The 20134-nt window shown below is 43.6% G+C and overlaps 1 protein-coding gene across 5 annotated transcripts in view; it reads left to right on the top strand.

Annotated features, from left to right (window-relative positions):
• GORAB (golgin, RAB6 interacting) overlaps positions 1–20134 on the top strand; it is a 255671-nt gene that overhangs the window by 175024 nt on the left and 60513 nt on the right. For 2 of the 5 annotated variants that reach the window (XR_006390885.1, XR_006390886.1), the window contains exon 7: positions 6960–7094. The exons of the other annotated variants lie outside the window; for them this stretch is intronic. The gene's annotated coding sequence lies outside the window, so the exon portion shown is untranslated. The remainder of the gene's footprint in view (positions 1–6959; positions 7095–20134) is intronic. 5 annotated transcript variants of the gene reach the window in all.

Here is a 20134-nt window from a genome sequence, read left to right as displayed (position 1 = left end):
ATAAACCTACCATTGAAATGATACTGTTCTGAGACTTTTCATTTCTTTGTCATTGGACAAACTTACAAAATCAGTGAGGGGTCAAATAATTATTTCCTCCACTGTAGATTCAAACAGTGTTTAGTCTCAAAATATGATTTTCTGAAGGCACGTACCACAATGTAGGTTATTTCTCAAGGTAAGTAAACCACAATTGTACCGTATTTAACAGCGCATATGTTGGCCTCATGGTGATTTTGCCAACTATCAAAGGCCTTAACCCTATATTTGTAGATTTAACGTGGTTGTCCAGGTTCTGAACCCAGACATCCACACATTTTTACCCAAGCAGCCCCCTTACTTGAGCCTCGGAGCAGTTCATGCTCCTATGCTCTCCTTTGCCCTGGGCTGAATCGCGCAGGGCAAAGGCATTTTCTGTAGTTCCGTTGACGAACCGGGTTCTCCATATGGCTGCCATAAAGCCCGGTGACATCACCAGCACTTATGGGCAGGCTTTAGCGCTGCACTATCCTGTAAAACGTCTAGGGCAGTGCTAAAGCACGCCCATCAAAGCCGGTGACGTCACCCAACACTCTGCTGGGCAGAAGCCTCCGTCTGGAAGTGTGTTATTGTAAATAAGAAACATTGCCCTGTGCGATCTAGCGCATAGCAAGGGACAGCATCTGATCATGAAATGCTCTGATGCTAACATCAGGGGGGCTGCCTGGGTTAAATTATGGGTATGGTTCACCTCAAAACCCAGACAACGCCCTTTATATTTTTTCACTGGGACACTCTGTGGTCTCATCAAGGCTATTGCCACCTCCAGACTCTTGTCGTTGTGCCACTCTGTGGTCTCCTCCTGGTGCGGCAGCCACCTCCAGACTTTCATTAGTCCACTCTACGGTCTCCTCATGCTGCTTCCATCTCACCACTGTGTCATAGGCCCAGTACGTGGACTTCTCATGCTGTTCCCACCCTCCCCACTTCATGACTGGGCCAATATTTCTGCCTTTTGGCATACTGTCTATAAAAAACCGCAGTAAGGACTGCATCCCATGGTCCATATTTTTCCTTAGAATTGGCTTATGATTTCGTAGCAGGAGTTGGTACAAAACACAGAAGACATTCAAATAATCCATTCACGTGTAATCTGTATTTTTTATCAACTCCTGTTTTTTTTGGGCTTTAGCAATACTGATGGATTACTGACCGAGTGAAGGCGGATGCTCCACGGACAGAATCCAGTTTTTGTGGGTTATTGTTCTGACTGATAAGAGGAAGGGCAAAATAATCAGTGATGTTAACACAAACTTACTGCAGACACCCTTTCCAGTCAGTGGGCTCTTTTTGTATAAGCGTTTAATACGGGTTCTGTAGACATCTATGTGGAATCAGCTAGCAACGGTGTAAAAGGAGTGTGCTTTTTCACTCTATTTTGGCCCACTCCACTGTTTTTTTTACCTGCCGCTAACATTGTCCTGTAAGGCCTCATGCACACAAAGGTTGTGCATCTGTTGCGTGCATTGGGGACCGCAATTTGAATGGATCCATGATCCGTACGTTCCGCAAAAAGATATAACATGTTTTTTGCGGAATGAAGGCACGGACAGAAACACCAGGGAAGCACTCTGTAGTGGTTCCGATCCGTGTCTCCGTTACGCATCTCCGTGATAGTTGACTCATTAAAGGTAATGGGTACGAATCCGTGATGCGGAATGCACACGGAGCATTGCCCGTGTATTGCGGCCCCGCCGCATGCGGTCCGCAATACAGGCATGGGCCGCACACATTCGCATGCAGGAGGCCTAAGGCCTATTACACACGAACGTGTGCTGCCCGTTGCCATATTGCGGACCGCATATGCGGATTCGCAATACACGGGCAACATTCCTTGCGCATTCTGCATCACGGATGCAGACCCATTCACTTGAATTGGTCCTTAAATCCGGAGATGAATAACGTTGCGGAACAGAAGCACGGAAAGGAATCGTAGGGTAGCACTACGGCAGGCATGGCCAACCTGCGGCTCTCCAGCTGTTGAAAAACTACAACTCCCACCATGCCTTGCTGTAGGCTGATACCTGTAGACAGTCTGGGCATGCTGGGAGTTGTAGTTTTGCAACAGCTGGAGAGCCTCAGGTTGGCCATCCCTGCACTACAGAGTGCTTCGTGGGGTTACGTTCTGTACTTCCGTTGTTAAAAAAGATAGAACTTGCTATATCGTTTAGTGGAACAGATGTATCACGGACCAATTCAAGTTGCAGTCCCCAATGCACGGAACGGACCACCTACGGCTGTGTGCATGAGCCCTTAGTGAAGTGTGCAGTGATTGAAAGGCCTCTTGCACACGACCGTATGGCTTTTTCAGTATTTTGCGGTTGCAAAAAACGGATCCGCAAAAAATGGTGACGTCTGTGTGCATTCCGTTTTTGCGGAACTTTACAGTTGGCCCCTGATAGAACAGTACTATCCTTGTCAGTTATGCGGACAATAATAGGACATATTATGTATTTGAATGGAAATACGGAAATGGAAGGCCTATTCTTGTCCGTTTTGCTGAAAAGAAGAGGCATTTCTATGAGGGCTCATCCACACTGCTGTTCCGTGCACTGGTGACTGCAGTTTGAGGTCACCAATGCGCGGGCAACGTCTGTGTGGCCGCCGGGATGGATGCAGACCCATTCAACCGGTGGCCGTGTATTGTGGATCTGCTGTATGCAGCCGCCATGTACATGAGCCCTAATGGACCCACCCGGTTGGTTTCTGACGGCACACGGGCGGCATTCATGTTTTGTGGAACCGCAATTTGCTAACTGTATAACACGGTTCGTGTGCATAAGGCCTAAGAGCGACACCTTTCATCTGCATGGGGACTCATTTATCATATAATCCCTTGTTTTTATTTATTTATATATAACATTATTTCCATTAAATTATCAACTATTCATATTAGAGTATTTTATATTACTGTGTAGCAGAGCAAAATTGGGGACCTTGTGAAACAATTTTTTCATTATTACTAAAAATTGGTTATTGTAATGCTGAATGTAAATATTAAAGGCATCCAGTAAATATTAGGTACCATTGTGGAGGCTGGGTATGTATGAGGGGGGCGGAGGCTGGGTATGTATGAGGGGGGCGGATAGATGTTGGAGTGGACAATATGTGTCAGGAGGCTTAATATGTTGGGGACCGTAGGAGCCATGAAGCAGTGTTAAAAAAAAAAAAAAAAAACCCCATCAGGGGAACCTTGCCTCGGCTAGTAATAGTAAACTATTTCACCACTTGCCATCTGGGCCATTTGCCCCCTTCCTGACCAGGCCTAATTTTGCAAAACTGACATCTCTCACTTTATGTGGTAATAACTTTGGAACGCCTTTACTTATCCAAGTCATTCAGAGATTGTTTTCTCGTGACACATTGTACTTCATGAGTCATAAATTTGAGTCAATATATTTCACCTTTATTTATGAAAAAATCCCAAATTTACCAAAAATGTAGAAAAATTTGCAATTTTCTCAATTTCAATTTCTCTGCTTTTAAAACAGAAAGTGATACCTCATAAAATATTTATTACTTAACATTCCCCATATGTCTACTTTATGTTGGCATCATTTTGGAAATGTCATTTTATTTTTTTAGGACGTTAGAAGGCTTAGAAGTTTAGAAGCAATTCTTACAATTTTTAAGAAAATTTCCAAAACCCACTTTTTAAGGACCAGTTCAGGTCTGAAGTCACTTTGTGGGGCCTACATAGTGGATACCCGCATAAATGTAGGGGCTCATTTTTTGCGGGATGAGGTGACTGTTTTATTGGTACCATTTAGTGGGTCATACACATTTTTGATCACCTGGTGTTGCACTTTTATTTTTTCTATTTTTAACTTTTTTTTTTATACCTTACTTGGGGAATTTTTTTTTTTTTTTTTACATGTGAAACTTTTTATTTTTTTTTTATTTTTTCAACACTTTATTTTTTATTTTGCACTTTTTGTCCCCCATAAGGTCATACAAGACCTCTGGGGAACATTTACTTCATTTTTTTTTTTTTTCACTGTTGATTTCTCCTGTAACTGGGGCTGACATAGTAGCCCCAGTTACAGGAAAAATACACCCCCCAGAGAGGCTGTACAGCGCAATACAGCGCTGTACAGCCTCAGTGCAGGGCTGATCGAGGTCTGTGAAAGACCTCACACAGCTCCTGCACTCTCCGGTCCCGGCGGTCACATGACCGCCGGGCCGGAACAGGAAGCGCATAGCGCTTCCTGCTCTGCATACACAGCGCTCGGCGAAGGCAGGGACACCTGGGCACTGTCCCTGCCTTCTCTTAGGGTTGCCCTGCTGTCACTGACAGCGGGCAACCCGATCAGCAGCTGCACGATTAGCGTGCAGTTGCAGTTTCTGAACGGACGTTTTAAAATTCAGAAATAGAGATCCACCTCCCGGACGTTTATATCCTATAGGCGGACGGGAGGTGGTTAAAAAATAAAATAAAAAATTCATCCCAGACAACCCCTTCAACTGTATTTGCTTCTTACTGTGCGAATACAGTTGAAAGTTTAGAGAAGAAGAGCACCTGCTGCATATCCTGATAGGTTACCGTGACAGGACAGTTCACTTATACAGGGTAACTCCTGGATCAGTGGTTTAGGCAATGATTAGTCTGCCTGAAGGGGCATGTTCTGTTGATGTCCCTTGATGGCTTTCACTATAGGATCTGTGTAGGAGAGTCTGCATTGCATCAGGATGAAGGAATTATGACTATATTTACAGTTAGAGTAGAGATCAGTGGAGGGCAATTAAATTAATTTTCCAGTAAACTGCAGAGAGATTAACAAGGGGGTCAGTGAACTACTCATAATGTAAGCCTTGTGCCTGTGAATGTTCCTCTCCAAATGACTTTCTTCTTAATCTATACTGTAGCTTATTCAAACACCAGTTCTTGAATTTATGATGTATAGCAAAAATAACATGGTACATGTTTGCAAGAAAAATCTGTGTGATGTCAAAAGAAAGTCTGGTATCGTATTAGCCAATAAAAAACTAGTTTAGTGCTCTCATTAAGGCCCCTTTCAGACAAGCATGTCCGGATGCGTTCAGTGAAAAATGCGTTATTTCGCCTGCGATCGCGTTCAGTTTTTATCACGCGGGTGCAATGCATTTTGATGCGTTTTGCGCGTGATATATATAAAAAAAATTATAAAAACAACAACGATTAGCAACCGTCTGTGAAAAATGCATCACATCCGCACTTGGTTGCAGATGCGCTGCGATTTTTACACAGCTACATTCACTTCTATGGGCCAGCATTGTGTAAAAATTGCAGAATATAGAACATGCTGCGATTTTCATGCAACGCACAAGTGATGCGTGAAAACCAACGCACATGTACACAGCTCCATTAAAATGCATGAGTCCGGGTTCCGTGCGGGCGCGATGCGTTCGCATTGCGCATTGCACACGCTTGGAAAACTCACTCGTGTAAAAGGGGCCTAAGAGAAACAAAATAAGAGTATCAATCCTGCAAAAACTCTTATTTTGTTTCTTATAGGGCTCATGCACACGACCGTATGCCCTCCAAGACATATGAGTGCAGGACAGTAGTCCTGCAGGCGGCCCGATGCGCACAGTATCATAGTTACCTATGATGCTGTGCGCTCCCGTGCGCACAATGTATGCCGCTCCGGGACATATGGACCGTATGTCTTGAAGGCCATACAGTCGTGTGCATGAGCCCTTAATGAGAGCGCTAAACTAATTATGTTAAACACTTTTGTGTTAAAAAAGTATAATAGCAGTAAAGCTTTTATTGGATAACTAAGAAAATTCAATTTGCAAGCTTTCAGAGCGCAGAGGCTCCTTCGTCAGACAGTATATATATGAATGGGACTTCCAGACTGGGGCATTTGCCCCCTACCTGACAGGCCTAATTTAGCAAATCTGACGTGTCACTTTGTGGTAATAACTTTGGAACACTTTTACTTATCCAAGCGATTCAGAGATTGTTTTCTCGTTACACATTGTACATCATGTTAATTGTAAATTTGAGTCAATGTTTTACCTTTATTTATAAAAAAAAAATCTAAATGTTATCGAAATTTTGAAAGTTTTCTACATTTGAATATCTCTGCTTTTAAGACAGATATATTGATACCTTAGAAAATACGTATTAACATTCACCATGTCTACTTTATGTTGGCATCATTTTGGTAATGTTGGAAGGTTTAGAATTTGGTACATTTGGTAATGTTAGAAGGTTTAGAATTTTAAAAGCAATTTTTTTCATTTTCAAGACAATTTCTTTCATTTTCAAGAAAATTTTCAAAGTCAACTTTAAGTACCAGTTTAGTTCTGAAGTCACTTTGAGGAGCTCACATAACCACCCATAAAGTACCCCATTTTAGAAAATACACCCCTCAAACTATTCAAAACTCGTTTTAGAAATGTTGTTAACCCTTTAAGTATCCCACAGGAATTTAAAAATGTCACTCTTTTTTTTGCAGATTTTCCATTGTAATCAATTTTTTCCTGTAACACATCAAGGGTAAACAACAAAACAAAGCTCAATATTTTTACCCTGATTCTGCAGTTTGCAGAAGTACCCCATATGTGGTGTAATCTGCTGTATGTGCACACGACAGGGCTCAGAAGGCAAGGAGCGCCATATCTTTTTGGAGGGCAGATTTTACTGGAATGGTCTTTTGGTGCCATGTTGCATTTGAAGAGAATTTATAATACTTGGCTGTGAAAATAATGCATATAAATATATATTTATTTTACAAGAAAATGGTGCATTATGCCCAAACTTTCTTATTCACAGAGGAACATATCTCCCCCCCCCCCCCACCCACAATTTGCTACCCATTTTCTCCTGAATACAATAACACCCGAGTTGTGGTTGTAAACTGTTATTTGGGGATATGCCATGGCTCATACTATTGAGCAAAAATTGCATTTTTGTGTTTAATTTTTCTTAGAGCCATATTTGTGTGAAGGCTCTGTGACGACTACCACATATCGTGCCCGTTTCACGTCAACTACGTCAAGCTCACGAGATGCGGTATTGTCCCTGGTTACCAAAAATGTGACGTTACGCTCTCAGGGAGGAACAGGTGAGTGTAAACTGTACCAACCTAAACACACCTCCTGTCCACGCGGGCACAGAGAGGCAACAAGCTAAGAGATCCTTTTCACTGCCGCAGTGAAAATAGTGCTGTCTCAGCCAGGGAAATCTGCCACCAGCTTCTCGTTTGATATAAGCCCGGTCCGCTAACGGGATTATATAAGGTCAGAACACCAACACCATGCCAAAACACGGACGTGGCGATTCGTGTTCGAGATGCAAGATAGCACAAGGTTAAATTATATATTTAATCGCCGTAAGGGCACACTAGATTTAACACAATATACACAGAGAATATACACAGTGGTCTGAGGTTACAGATACGGGTTATATGGGTACAACCGTGTTAAGCAGTGTAAAAGTCAGTTACCGGGTAAGATGAAAGTTGTTTTTGGGTGTGAGATGTTCTTTGCTGGAGTCCACATGAAGGGCCGTGATCTCAGCTAGTTTCTGGGTCCATCTAAACACATTTGTAAGATGTGACCCTTCTTCAGAGAAAGACGGCCGCTTGCTGGCACAAGCCCTTTAACCTGTAGCCGGCCCCTCCCAGCCTCAGGGAGGGGTCCACTCCCCCTCTTCTGGGCTGGCAGCAAATGACCCACAAAACCCTTTAGGGTTCATAGGTCCAGACCAGAGGGTCACAGGGAGATGGTTCTGGGACCAACGGACCTGCCTGGGTTCCGGCTACAGGTAGAGTCCAAACCTGGAACAGTTATGTGGTTTCTGTGAGGAAATATGGATATCTCCCCTCCCTGACCTCACCCTATTAAACAAAGACCATTCACATCGTGGCCACCGGGACACAAATATGTATCCGATTTGTGCCTGCGATGGCCAGGCGATTCATAATTCCTTATGGAATGTAGGTGCCAATATGTCTGGGAGGTCGCATTGATCCTGACAGGGCTGATACATCCCGCTGGGGGTTTTCTCTGCAGGGTTTAGCTTGGCTCCAAACGGGTTGACGGAGGTGTGAGTCTATCCACCTGGGGTATCCTTTAAACTAGGACCCCCTATGGATTTCAACCATCTGCTGAAGACACCCCAAGGTATTCCGTGAGGGGCATGGCGAGTTCCTAGAATATTTTTTATTTTTTTTGGGCGCAAGTTAGCGGACAATGTTTTTTTTTTTTTTTCTTACAAAGTCTCATATTCCACTAACTTGTGACAAAAAATAAAATTTTACATGAACTCACCATGCCCCTCACGAAATACCTTGGGCTGTCTTCTTTGCAAAATGGGGTCACTTGTGGGGTATTTATACTGCCCTGGCATTTTAGGGACCCTAATGCGTGAGAAGTAGTTTGAAATCCAAATGTGTCAAAAATGCCCTGTGAAATCCTAAAGGTGCTCTTTAGAATTTGGGCCCCTTTGCCCTTTAGGCTGCTATGAAGTGTCACATGTGGTATCACCGTACTCAGAAGAAGTAGGGCAATGTGTTTTGGGGTGTATTTTTACATATACCGATGCTATGCTAAGTTGTCATTTTAGAGCGATATTTCTCTCATCCAGCATGGATATATGTAAAAAGACACCCCAAAACACATTGCCCAACTTCTCCTGAGTACGGCGATACCACATGTGTGACTCTTTTTTGCAGCCTAGGTGCGCACAGGCGCCCAAATTCCTTTTAGGAGGGCATTTGGATTCCAGACTTAGTCTCACGCTTTAGGGCCCCTAAAATGCCAGGGTAGTATAAATACCCCACATGTGAACTTATTTTGGAAAGAAGACACCCCAAGGTATTCCATGAGGGGCATGGCGAGTTCATTGAAGATTTTTATTTATTTTTTTGGCACAAGTTAGCGGAAATTGTTTTTTTTAATTTTTTTTATTTATTTTTCTTACAAAGTCTCCTTTTCCGCTAATTTGGGACAAAAATTTCAATCTTTCATGGACTCAATATGCCCCTCAGCAAATACCTTGGGGTGTCTTCTTTCCAAAATGGGGTCATATGTGGGGTGTTTGTACTGCCCTGGCATTTGAGGGTCTCCGCAATCATTACATGTATGCCCAGCATTAGGCGTTTCTGCTATTCTCTTTATATTGAGCATACGGGTAATGAGAAATCTGTGCCGTTAATTTTTTCTTTACGCCCAGAGGCTGAACGGAAAGTTCAGCCTCTGGGCTGAAAGGAAAAAATGAACGGCACAGATTTCTTCATTCGCATCGATCAATGTGGATGAAAAAATCTCTGACCAAAAAAAAAAAAGCAGGGGAAAGGCGTCTGCCAGGACATAGGCGCTCCGCCCAACATCCATACCCACTTAGCTCGTATTCCCTGGCAAACCCGATTTCTCCATTCACATCAATTGATGTGGATGAATAAATCATTGCCGGGATTTATTTATTTTTTTATATACAAAGTGTTTGCCAAAGCATATGAACACCGCCCCTCAGCTCATAAGCCTCGGCAAAAGTATCTTTTTTTACTGCAGAGGAGAAATCTCGTCTTGCAGTACCGCATACACCGACTTTTGTGTAATCTGACAGTAGCGCAATGCTTCTGTCAGAATGCACATCAGTGCTGTCCTTTTATAGGACAAACCTCTACTTCCCCATGGGACAATGTGCAAATCGCCCAGAGATGTGGCGAAGTACATTATGCACTTTGTCCCAGGTGAAAGGAGAGGTTTGCAGCACCTGTGAGTGAAAGGGCCCAAAGAGCCCTGTGTGCCTGTCCTGTGTGACGCAATCCCTATGCTAATAGTGTACCTGTGTGTGGTACTTCCGGAAACACTCCCCTAAGCATAGGGCAGGGTGGTCAGGGCAGTCAGGACAGAAATAGCGGGTGTCACGCCTTATTCCACTCCTGCTACAGACACAGCATTTTTTTCGGGGTGACGGTTGGGTTGAGGTACCAGCAATGAAATTGGGGAAATGTTTCTCGTGTAGACGGCTCACTACACTGGTGGTTGGGGCCACGGAACCTCCTGGATACAGGAGGTTCTCGATGATCTCTTCCTGAAATTTGAGGAAGGATCCTGTTCTCCCAGCCTTACTGTAGAGAACAAAACTATTATACAGTGCCAATTGAATTAAATATACAGACACCTTCTTATACCAGCATCTGGTCTTGCGGGAAAAGTAAATAAGGAGCCAACATCTGGTCATTGAAGTCCACCCCTCCCATGAGCGAATTATTGTTGTGGACACAGAGGGGCTTTTCAATGACTCCAGTTGCTCGTAAATTTGTATTGTCGTGTCTGCGTGAATGGAGGAGAGCATGTAAACGTCACGCTTGTCTCTCCATTTCACTGCGAGCAGTTCTTCGTTACACAAGGCAGCCCTCTCCCCCCTTGCAAGACGGGTGGTAACAAGCCATTGGGGGAAGCCTCGGCGACTAGGTCACGCGGTGCCACAGCAGCCAATCTGTTCTAAAAACAAATACCTGAAGAGGGGCACACTTGTGTAAAAATTGTCCACATAAAGATGGTACCCCTTGCCAAATAAGGGTGACACCAAGTCTCAACCAACCGGCTCCAGGGTCTCAAATTGTGTCCTGGAAATGGCAGCAGAGAACATGGGCATGTGATGAATCGGGTTCGTGGACCAATATGACTGCAATTAATGCTTTTTTGTTAGGCCCATGTTGAGGAGAAGGCCGAGAAAAGTTTTAAATTCAGAAACTTGGACGGGTTTTCACCAGAAAGACTGGGCATAAAAGCTTCCCAGGTTGGCGGCTATAAATTGAGTGGCATACCGATTTGTTTCTGCCACGACTAAGTCCAAGAGCTCCACAGTCAAGAACGGCTCAAAAAACCCCAGTGCCGATCCGATCTGAGCTGTCTCAACCCGAACTCCAGACTGGGCGGTGAAAGGGGGAACTACTGGTGTGGCTGAAGTTGGGGGCTGCCAATCAGGGTTTGCCAGCACTTCAGGGACTCTAGGGGCTCTACGGGCCTGTTGCACTAATGCACGTGCCACCGTACCAGCTTCAACTGCCCTTCTGGTGGTCGCCCCTTCACCATGTTCTACGGCAGTGCTGGTACTAGGTCCAGGATGGTGTATGCCTCACCACGTAATCAGACAGTGCCAGCCCCACTCTGCTGCCCTTGAAGCGTATCCTGCGCAACCTGTGGTGTAGCAACACGGGGCCGGGTACGCCTGGTGGTATCAGGGACCTCAACCTCATCATCCGAACTTTGGGTCAGACTGCCACTGCTTTCTACAGGTTTGTATTCTGACCCGCTGGATTCGTCAGATGAGGGTTCCCATTTCTCATCCGACTAGGTCAGAAGCCTGTAGGTCTCTTCAGAAGAATTCCCCCTACTTGCCATTTGGTCAACTCAATTTAGGGGTATTCCCTGAGACTCCCCAAGAAAAAAAGCAAGCCTGTCTTACAAATGGGAGGCTAGCGAAGTACCGGAAGCCGCTGCGATTGATTAAAAAATATCAAAACTGTTTTTTTTTTTATCGCCGCAGCGCTTGTAAAGTGATTGTGCAGTGATAAAAAAAAAAATTACATTTTTGTCACTGCGGCGGGGCAGGCGTGAGTGAACGCATGTGTGGGCGACCGATCAGGCCTGATCGGGCAAACACTGCGTTTTGGGTGGTGGGCGAACTAAGGTGACACTAATACTATTATAGATCTGACTGTGATCAGTTCTGATCACTTACAGATACTATAAAAGTACCAATGCTGATTAGCAATACGCTAATCAGCGAATCAGTGACGGCGGTGCGTTGGGCTGGGCGCTAGCCGACGCTAACTACCTAACAAACGGACCTAAACTAACCTAAAACCTAACCGTTAATACTAGTGGGAAAAAAAAGTGACAGTTTACACTGATCACTTTTTTCCCCTTTCACTAGTGATTGATGGGTGATCAAGGGGTTAATTGGGGGTGATCTGAGGGCTAAGTGTAGTGTTTGGTGTACTAACAGTGATGTGTGCTCCTCTGCTGGGACCAACCGACAAAAAGGACCAGCAGAGGAGCACAGAAGCCATTTAACACCTTATATTTATAAATATTAGGTGTTAAATGGCTTCTGATTCGATTTTTTTTAAAAGTCACCAACCTGCCAGCGCTGATCATTGGCTGGCAGGCTGGTGACGAACTTCTGATGTAACGATTCCCTGCCCGCACTGCGCATGTGCCCAAAATCTTGCGTCTCGCGAAAAGACGAATCGGCGCGTCTAGGAGGAACAACAGGGCTGCAGCCAGGACGCAATCCTGCGTGCTGCGGTCCTGAGCTGGTTAAAGGGAACCTGTCACCAGTTTTATGGTGTCTTAACTAAGGGCAACATAAATTAGTGACCGATTCTCTTAGCAAAATTGGTCACTTTCTTTAATTGACCCAGTCAATCTGCCAACATCTTGTATTGAAAAGCTCCAGCTTATAATGAGTACTGAATATTAATGAGCTCCTGACTCTCCCCACCTTCTTGCTGCTGATTGACAGTTTTTTTCCCATATGAATCAGCAGCAGGTGGGCAGGGGAGTGGCTATCGCTCTGAATAAAAAAACAAACGCTGGACTCAACTCAGCTCATTAGCATGTGGCATCTTTGTGTGTATATTATGAGGTAACCATCTGTCACACCAGTAAGTGAATACATCTAAGGGACTTTTTAGTAGTTAATGATTGTATATAATTAGTTAGATTATGATCAAATATCCACATGGCAGGTTCCCTTTAGCCCCTTTAGGACCTGGCCATTTTTTGCAAATCTGACGTGTCACTTTATATGGTAAAAACTTTCGAACGCTTTTACTTATCCAAGCCATTCTGAGATTGTTTTCTCGTCACACATTGTACTTCATGACAGTGGTAAATTTGAGTCAAAATATTTCATTTTTATTTATAAAAAAAATACCAAATTTACTAAAAATTTTGAAAATATTGATAATTTTCAAAATTTCTATTTTTCGCCTTTTAAAACAGATGGTAATACCTCATAAAATAGTTTACTTTACATTTCCCATATGTCTACTTCAGGTTTGGAACATTTTGTAAATGACATTCACTGGTAACACAGCTCCCCAAACATAGCACTAAGGAAGGGCTATGGATGTGTGAGGAGTACTGAAGGGGTTAACTCTGCAGCTGAGGAGGAAGGGCAGGCTAATCCACAGCTTTGATCTCCTCAGCACTATAGAAGGAGAATTACAAGTAGCTCAGTTCTTATCAACTGTGTGTTTACTCACAGTGACAGTTTTACTGCAGGACAAAATTGTTTGTCCTAGTGTCCTGCAAGTTAGGAGGAGCATTCTCATCCAAGGTCCTGAACCTGTTAAAGGGGTTGTCCCATGAAAATTATTCTACAGTTTTAAAACCAGCACCTGGATCTGAATACTTTCGTGATTGCATGTAATTTAAAATGTTGTATAGTCATGAGTTATTCAATAAAATGTATCTGTATAGCGCCACTTAATTTCTTTTTTCTTTGACCTGCTCACTGAGAAGGCCGCACATGCTCAGATTCAACTGCCTCCTGAGCTGTGACACGCCCCCTTAGCTGCATCAGAAGAGACACTCCTCTTGAGCTGTCAGCTTGATATAAATCTGGGGATATCTCTGGATCCATGTGAGGTACAGGGCTGGTTCTAGCTTTATTATAAAGTTATTGTCATGTGCTATATGATGTCTGATTTTCATTTTTTACATTATTCGTGGGATAACCCCTTTAAGGAGATATAGAGTCAGTGTTATGTTATGGGGAGGACAATACGTTTTGACAACAAGGATACCAGTCTCTGATTATAGATGAACAGAGCCACAAACATTCCAAGAAGCAACCTTTTGAATTACAGACAAAAAGAGGAGAACAACAAGGTGTCCCTTGTAGTCACCTACAATCCCAGAAGGAACACCTTGAGCAGCTATTAATGCAGACGGTGGCTCCGTTCAGAACGGATCCGTCTGCATTATAACTTAGAAACATTTCTAAGTTTGAAAGTAGCCTGAGCGGATCCGTTCAGACTTTACATTGAAAGTCAATGGGGGACGGATCCGCTTGAAGATTGAGCCATATGGTGTCATCTTCAAGCGGATCCGTCCCCATTGACTTCCATTATAAGTCGGAACGGATCCGCTCGCCTCCGCACGGCCAGGCGGACACCCGAACGCTGCTTGCAGCGTTCAGGTGTCCGCTCACTGAGCGGAGCGGAGTCTGAGCGCTGGCAGACGGATGCATTCTCAGTGGATCCGCCTCCACTGAGAATGCATTAGGGCCAGACGGCTGCGTTCAGGGCCACTTGTGAGCCCCTTCAAACGGAGCTCACGAGCAGACACCTGAACGCAGGTGTGAAAGTAGACTTAAAATGTCAGGTTTCTGTGATGTAAAAAAGAGACAATGTGACCTATAAACTGTACAACTCAATTGAAAAACAAACTGAAATCTTTTAGGTAGAGGGAAGAAAATATATAAAAATAAAATAATATGGTTGCATAAGTGTTCACACCCTTAAACTAATGCTTTCTTAACCACCTCAGCTCCCCTAGCTTAACCACTTCAGCCCCGCTAGCTGAAACCCCCTTCATGACCAGAGCACTTTTTACACTTCGGCACTACACTCCTTTCACCGTTTATCGCTCGGTCATGCAACTTACCACCCAAATGAATTTTACCTCCTTTTCTTCTCACTAATAGAGATTTCATTTGGTGGTATTTTATTGCTGCTGACATTTTTACTTTTTTTGTTATTAATCAAAATGTAACGATTTTTTTGCAAAAAAATGACATTTTTCACTTTCAGCTGTAAAATTTTGCAAAACAAAACGACATCCATATATAAATTTTTCACAAAATTTATTGTTCTACATGTCTTTGATGAAAAAAAAATGTTAGGGCAAAAAAAAAAAATGGTTTGGGTAAAAGTTATAGCGTTTACAAACTATGGTACAAAAATGTGAATTTCCGCTTTTTGAAACAGCTCAGATTTTCTGAGCACCTGTCATGATTCCTGAGGTTCTACAATGCCCAAACAGTAGAAAAACCCCACAAATGACCCCATTTCGGAAAGTAGACACCCTAAGGTATTCGCTGATGGGCATAGTGAGTTCATAGAACTTTTTATTTTTTGTCACAAGTAACGCGGAAAATGATGATGATTTTTATTTTTTATTTTTTTCTTACAAAGTCTCATATTCCACTAACTTGCGACAAAAAATAAAAAATTCTAGGAACTCACCATGCCCCTCACAGAATACCTTGGGGTGTCTTCTTTCCAAAATGGGGTCACTTGTGGGGTAGTTATACTGCCCTGGCAATTTAGGGGCCCATATGTGTGAGAAGTACTTTGCAATCAAAATCTGTAAAAAATGACCGGTGAAATCCGAAAGGTGCACTTTGGAATATGTGCCCCTTTGCCCACCTTGGCATCAAAAAAGTGTCACACATCTGGTATCGCCGTACTCAGGAGAAGTTGGGGAATATGTTTTGGGGTGTCATTTTACATATACCCATGCTGGGTGAGAGAAATATCTTGGCAAAAGACAACTTTTCCCATTTTTTTATACAAAGTTGGCATTTGACCAAGATATTTTTCTCACCCAGCATGGGTATATGTAAAATGACACCCCAAAACACATTCCCCAACTTCTCCTGAGTACGGCGATACCAGATGTGTGACACTTTTTTTGCTGCCAAGGTGGGCAAAGGGGCACATATTCCAAAGTGCACCTTTCGGGTTTCGCCGGTCATTTTTTACACATTTTGATTGCAAGGTACTTCTCACACATTTGGGCCCCTAAATTGCCAGGGCAGTATAACTACGCCACAAGTGACCCCATTTTGGAAAGAAGACACCCCAAGGTATTCCTTGAGGGGCATGGACAGTTCCTAGAATTTATTTATTTTTGTCACAAGTTAGCGGAAAATGAGACTTTGTAAGGAAAAAAGGAAAAAAAAGAAAAATCATCATTTTCCGCTAACTTGTGACAAAAAATAAAAAATTCTAGGAACTCGCCGTGCCCCTCACGGAATACCTTGGGGTGTCTTCTTTCCAAAATGGGGTCACTTGTGGCGTAGTTATACTGCCCTGGCAATTTAGGGGCCCAAATGTGTGAGAAGTACCTTGCAATCAAAATGTGTAAAAAATGGCCTGCGAAATCCGAAAGGTGCACTTTGGAATATGTGCCCCTTTGCCCACCTTGGCATCAAAAAAGTGTCACACATCTGGTATCGCCGTACTCAGGAGAAGTTGGGGAATGTGTTTTGGGGTGTCATTTTACATATACCCATGCTGGGTGAGAGAAATATCTTGGCAAAAGACAACTTTTTCCCATTTTTTAAGATATTTCTCTCACCCAGCATGGGTATATGTAAAATGACACCCCAAAACACATTGCCCAACTTCTCCTGAGTACGGCGATACCAGATGTGTGACACTTTTTTGCAGCCTAGATGCGCAAAGGTGCCCAAATTCCTTTTAGGAGGGCATTTTTAGACATTTGGATCCCAGACTTCTTCTCATGCTTTAGGGCCTCTAAAAAGCCAGGGCAGTATCACCCCACATGTGACCCCACTTTGGAAAGAAGACACCCCAAGGTATTCAATGAGGGGCCTGGCGAGTTCATAGAATTATTATGCAAAAAAAAAAATATTTTTTTGCATAAGTTAGCGGAAATTGATTTTTTTTGTTTTTTTCTCACAAAGTCTCACTTTCCGCTAACTTAGGACAAAAATTTCAATCTTTCATGGACTCAATATGCCCCTTACGGAATACCTTGGGGTGTCTTCTTTCCGAAATGGGGTCACATGTGGGGTATTTATACTGCCCTGGCTTTTTAGGGGCCCTAAAGCGTGAGAAGAAGTCTGGAATATAAATGTCTAAAAATGTTTACGCATTTGGATTCCGTGAGGGGTATGGCGAGTGCATGTGAGATTTTATTTTTTGACACAAGTTAGTGGAATATGAGACTTTGTAAGAAAAAACAAACAAAAAAAAAATATATATTTCCGCTAACTTGAGCCAAAAAAATGTCTGAATGGAGCCTTACAGCGGGGGTGATCAATGACAGGGGGTGATCACCCATATAGACTCCCTGATCACCTCCATCATTGATCACCCCCCTGGTAAGGCTCCATTCAGATGTCCGCATGATTTTTACGGATCCATGGATACATGGATCGGATCCGCAAAACACATGCGAACGTCTGAATGGAGCCTTACAGGGGGGTGATCAATGACAGGGAGTGATCAGGGAGTGTATATGGGTGATCACCCCCTGTCATTGATCACCCCCCTGGTAAGGCTCCATTCAGACGTCCGCATGATTTTTACGGATCCATGGATACATGGATCGGATCCGCAAAACACATGCGGACGTCTGAATGGAGCCTTACAGGGGGGTGATCAATGACAGGGGGTGATCAGGGAGTGTATATGGGTGATCACCCCCTGTCATTGATCACCCCCTGTAAGGCTCCATTCAGACGTCCGCATGATTTTTACGGATACATGGATACATGGATCGGATCCGCAAAACACATGCGGACGTCTGAATGGAGCCTTACAGGGGGGTGATCAATGACAGGGGGTGATCAGGGAGTGTATATGGGTGATCACCCCCTGTCATTGATCACCCCCCTGTAAGGCTCCATTCAGACGTCCGCATGATTTTTACGGATACATGGATCGGATCCGCAAAACACATGCGGACGTCTGAATGGAGCCTTACAGGGGGGGTGATCAATGACAGGGGGTGATCAGGGAGTGTATATGGGATGATCACCCCCCTGTAAGGCTCCATTCAGACGTCCGCATGTGTTTTGCAGATCCGATCCATGTATCCATGGATCCGTAAAAATCATACGGACGTCTGAATGGAGCCTTGCAGGGGGGTGATCAATGACAGGGGGTGATCAGGGAATCTATATGGGTGATCACCCGCCTGTAAGGCTCCATTCAGACGTCCGCATGTGTTTTGCGGATCCGATCCATGGATCCGTAAAAATCATACGGACGTCTGAATGGAGCCTTGCAGGGGGGTGATCAATGACAGGGGGGTGATCAATGACAGGGGGTGATCAGAGAATCTATATGGGTGATCACCCGCCTGTCATTGATCACCCCCCTGTAAGGCTCCATTCAGACGTCCGTATGTGTTTTGCGGATCCGATCCATGTATCTGTGGATCCGTAAAAATCATACGGACGTCTGAACGGAGCCTGACAGGGGGGTGATCAATGACAGGGGGGTGATCAATGACAGGGGGGGTGATCAATGACAGGGGGGGTGATCAGGGGTTTATAAGGGGTTAATTTGTGACAGGGGGGGGGGTGGAGTGTAGTGTTTGGTGTGACTTCACTGACCTACCTGTGTCCTCTGGTGGTCGATCCTAACAAAAGGGACCACCAGAGGACCAGGTAGTAGGTATATTAGACGCTGTTATCAAAACAGCGTCTAATATACCTGTTAGGGGTTAAAAAAAAATCGCATCTACAGCCTGCCAGTGAACGATCGCTGCTGGCAGGCTGTAGATCCACTCGCTTACCTGCCGATCTTGTGAGATCAGGGTTTTTTGACAAGCTCTCCAAAGCAGTTATTTCCTGTACAGTAATGTTTGGTTTCACAAACGCATCAGATTTGGTATTCTGTCTCAACAAACCTATATCTCTTTTCACTGCTTCAATAAAACCTTCTAGGGCATGTGAGTTCACAATGGGAAAAAAAATCACTTTAAATGCAAGCCAAATTGTTTCAAGGTTAACCCAATATCTGATGCAGTAACCTCATCAGTAATCCTGGTTTCATGGGAACCAGAGTCGAACCACACCCTCAGTCCTTTATTCAGTACCTTCAGTTCATGCTCAGTTAATGTATAGGATGAAATGTTTACCCCTACATTTGTTTCTACTTTTTCTTTGTCACGTTCATCTGTCTGGAATTGTTGATCTTCATAGATCTTTGTGCTCTGGATTTTTCCCAGATCTTCTGTGTCTATGACCTCCCTTTCTTGTGGGGCGTCTCCCATAGCATTGTGGGTTCCTAAAAAAGTTCCAGGCAAGTCAGTGTTGGCGTTATCATCACCTGTATCTTTATTTCTCACCCATCTATTCATTTCTTTATTCCGTTTGGGTGTCTTTCTTGACATCGTATTTCTCTCAACATGCCAGGGTTGTTCCCAGGTATAGATATGTCCACACCCATAGTCATTCTGATCTCTGTGCCATTTGGACCTCTTTGTTTCTTCAAGGTCTTTCTGCATTTTTTCCAAAAAGACTTGTTGTGTTGCCAAAAACACTTCAACTTCCTTGATGGACAGGGTAGATTTGAGCTGGTGCTCGGTGTCCCGCAACTTGCTCTTTAATATCACCATTTCCTTCTGCGAAGATTCAATATTTAGTAACATAACATCCATCGCATATTTATTTGCAATAGCTTTGAATCGTGCTCTGAAATCACCATCCTGTGAAAACATATTAGGTTTCAACCGTAATCGCATCCCCCTTGGTATGCGTTTATTTTTATAGTATTGCGCTAATGTAAGCGAATGTAGCTCAATAGATAACAGTTTTTTGGTAATGCTCTCATAGTCCCTCTTGATGTTGATGACCGAGGGTACATTAAGGAAGGCAGCATCACCCTCCACATTTCCCATAATCCTCTGTATATCCAAACTGCTGTATACAAAGACATGTGCGTCAATGTCCCCTTGTTGAGGTATAATACCTTGTATATTAGTGAGGTTGGGTGCAGCGCCTTTTATCGCAAGTAGATCCATGAGAAAACTCTGGCAGCACTCCCTTCAAAAATGACTCAGGGTGCCCGCGGTGGTCCCTCGAATCAGGACGGAAGTCAATGAAGAAAATCTGCAGCACTCCTTGAAGAATAAAATGTGCTCTTTATTCACACATATCAAATGTTGACAACATTTTGGTTCTCTTACAGAACCTTTCTCAAGTCAGGTGAAACATAAAGTGCAATAGTGCCAATATAAATACATCATCAGGTTGTTACCAATTACTTCATCAACCAATACAAAAACAGTGCACTCCCCTTTTGTGAACATGTTACAATTCATTCCTTAACAACACTTGTTCACATGAACATCAACATATCAAGTGTCTTACATACAT

Source organism: Bufo gargarizans, chromosome 7, assembly GCF_014858855.1.
Source record: "Bufo gargarizans isolate SCDJY-AF-19 chromosome 7, ASM1485885v1, whole genome shotgun sequence".
Classification (NCBI taxonomy): Eukaryota; Metazoa; Chordata; class Amphibia; order Anura; family Bufonidae; genus Bufo; species Bufo gargarizans.
This window is presented reverse-complemented; position numbering and strand designations above follow the sequence as displayed.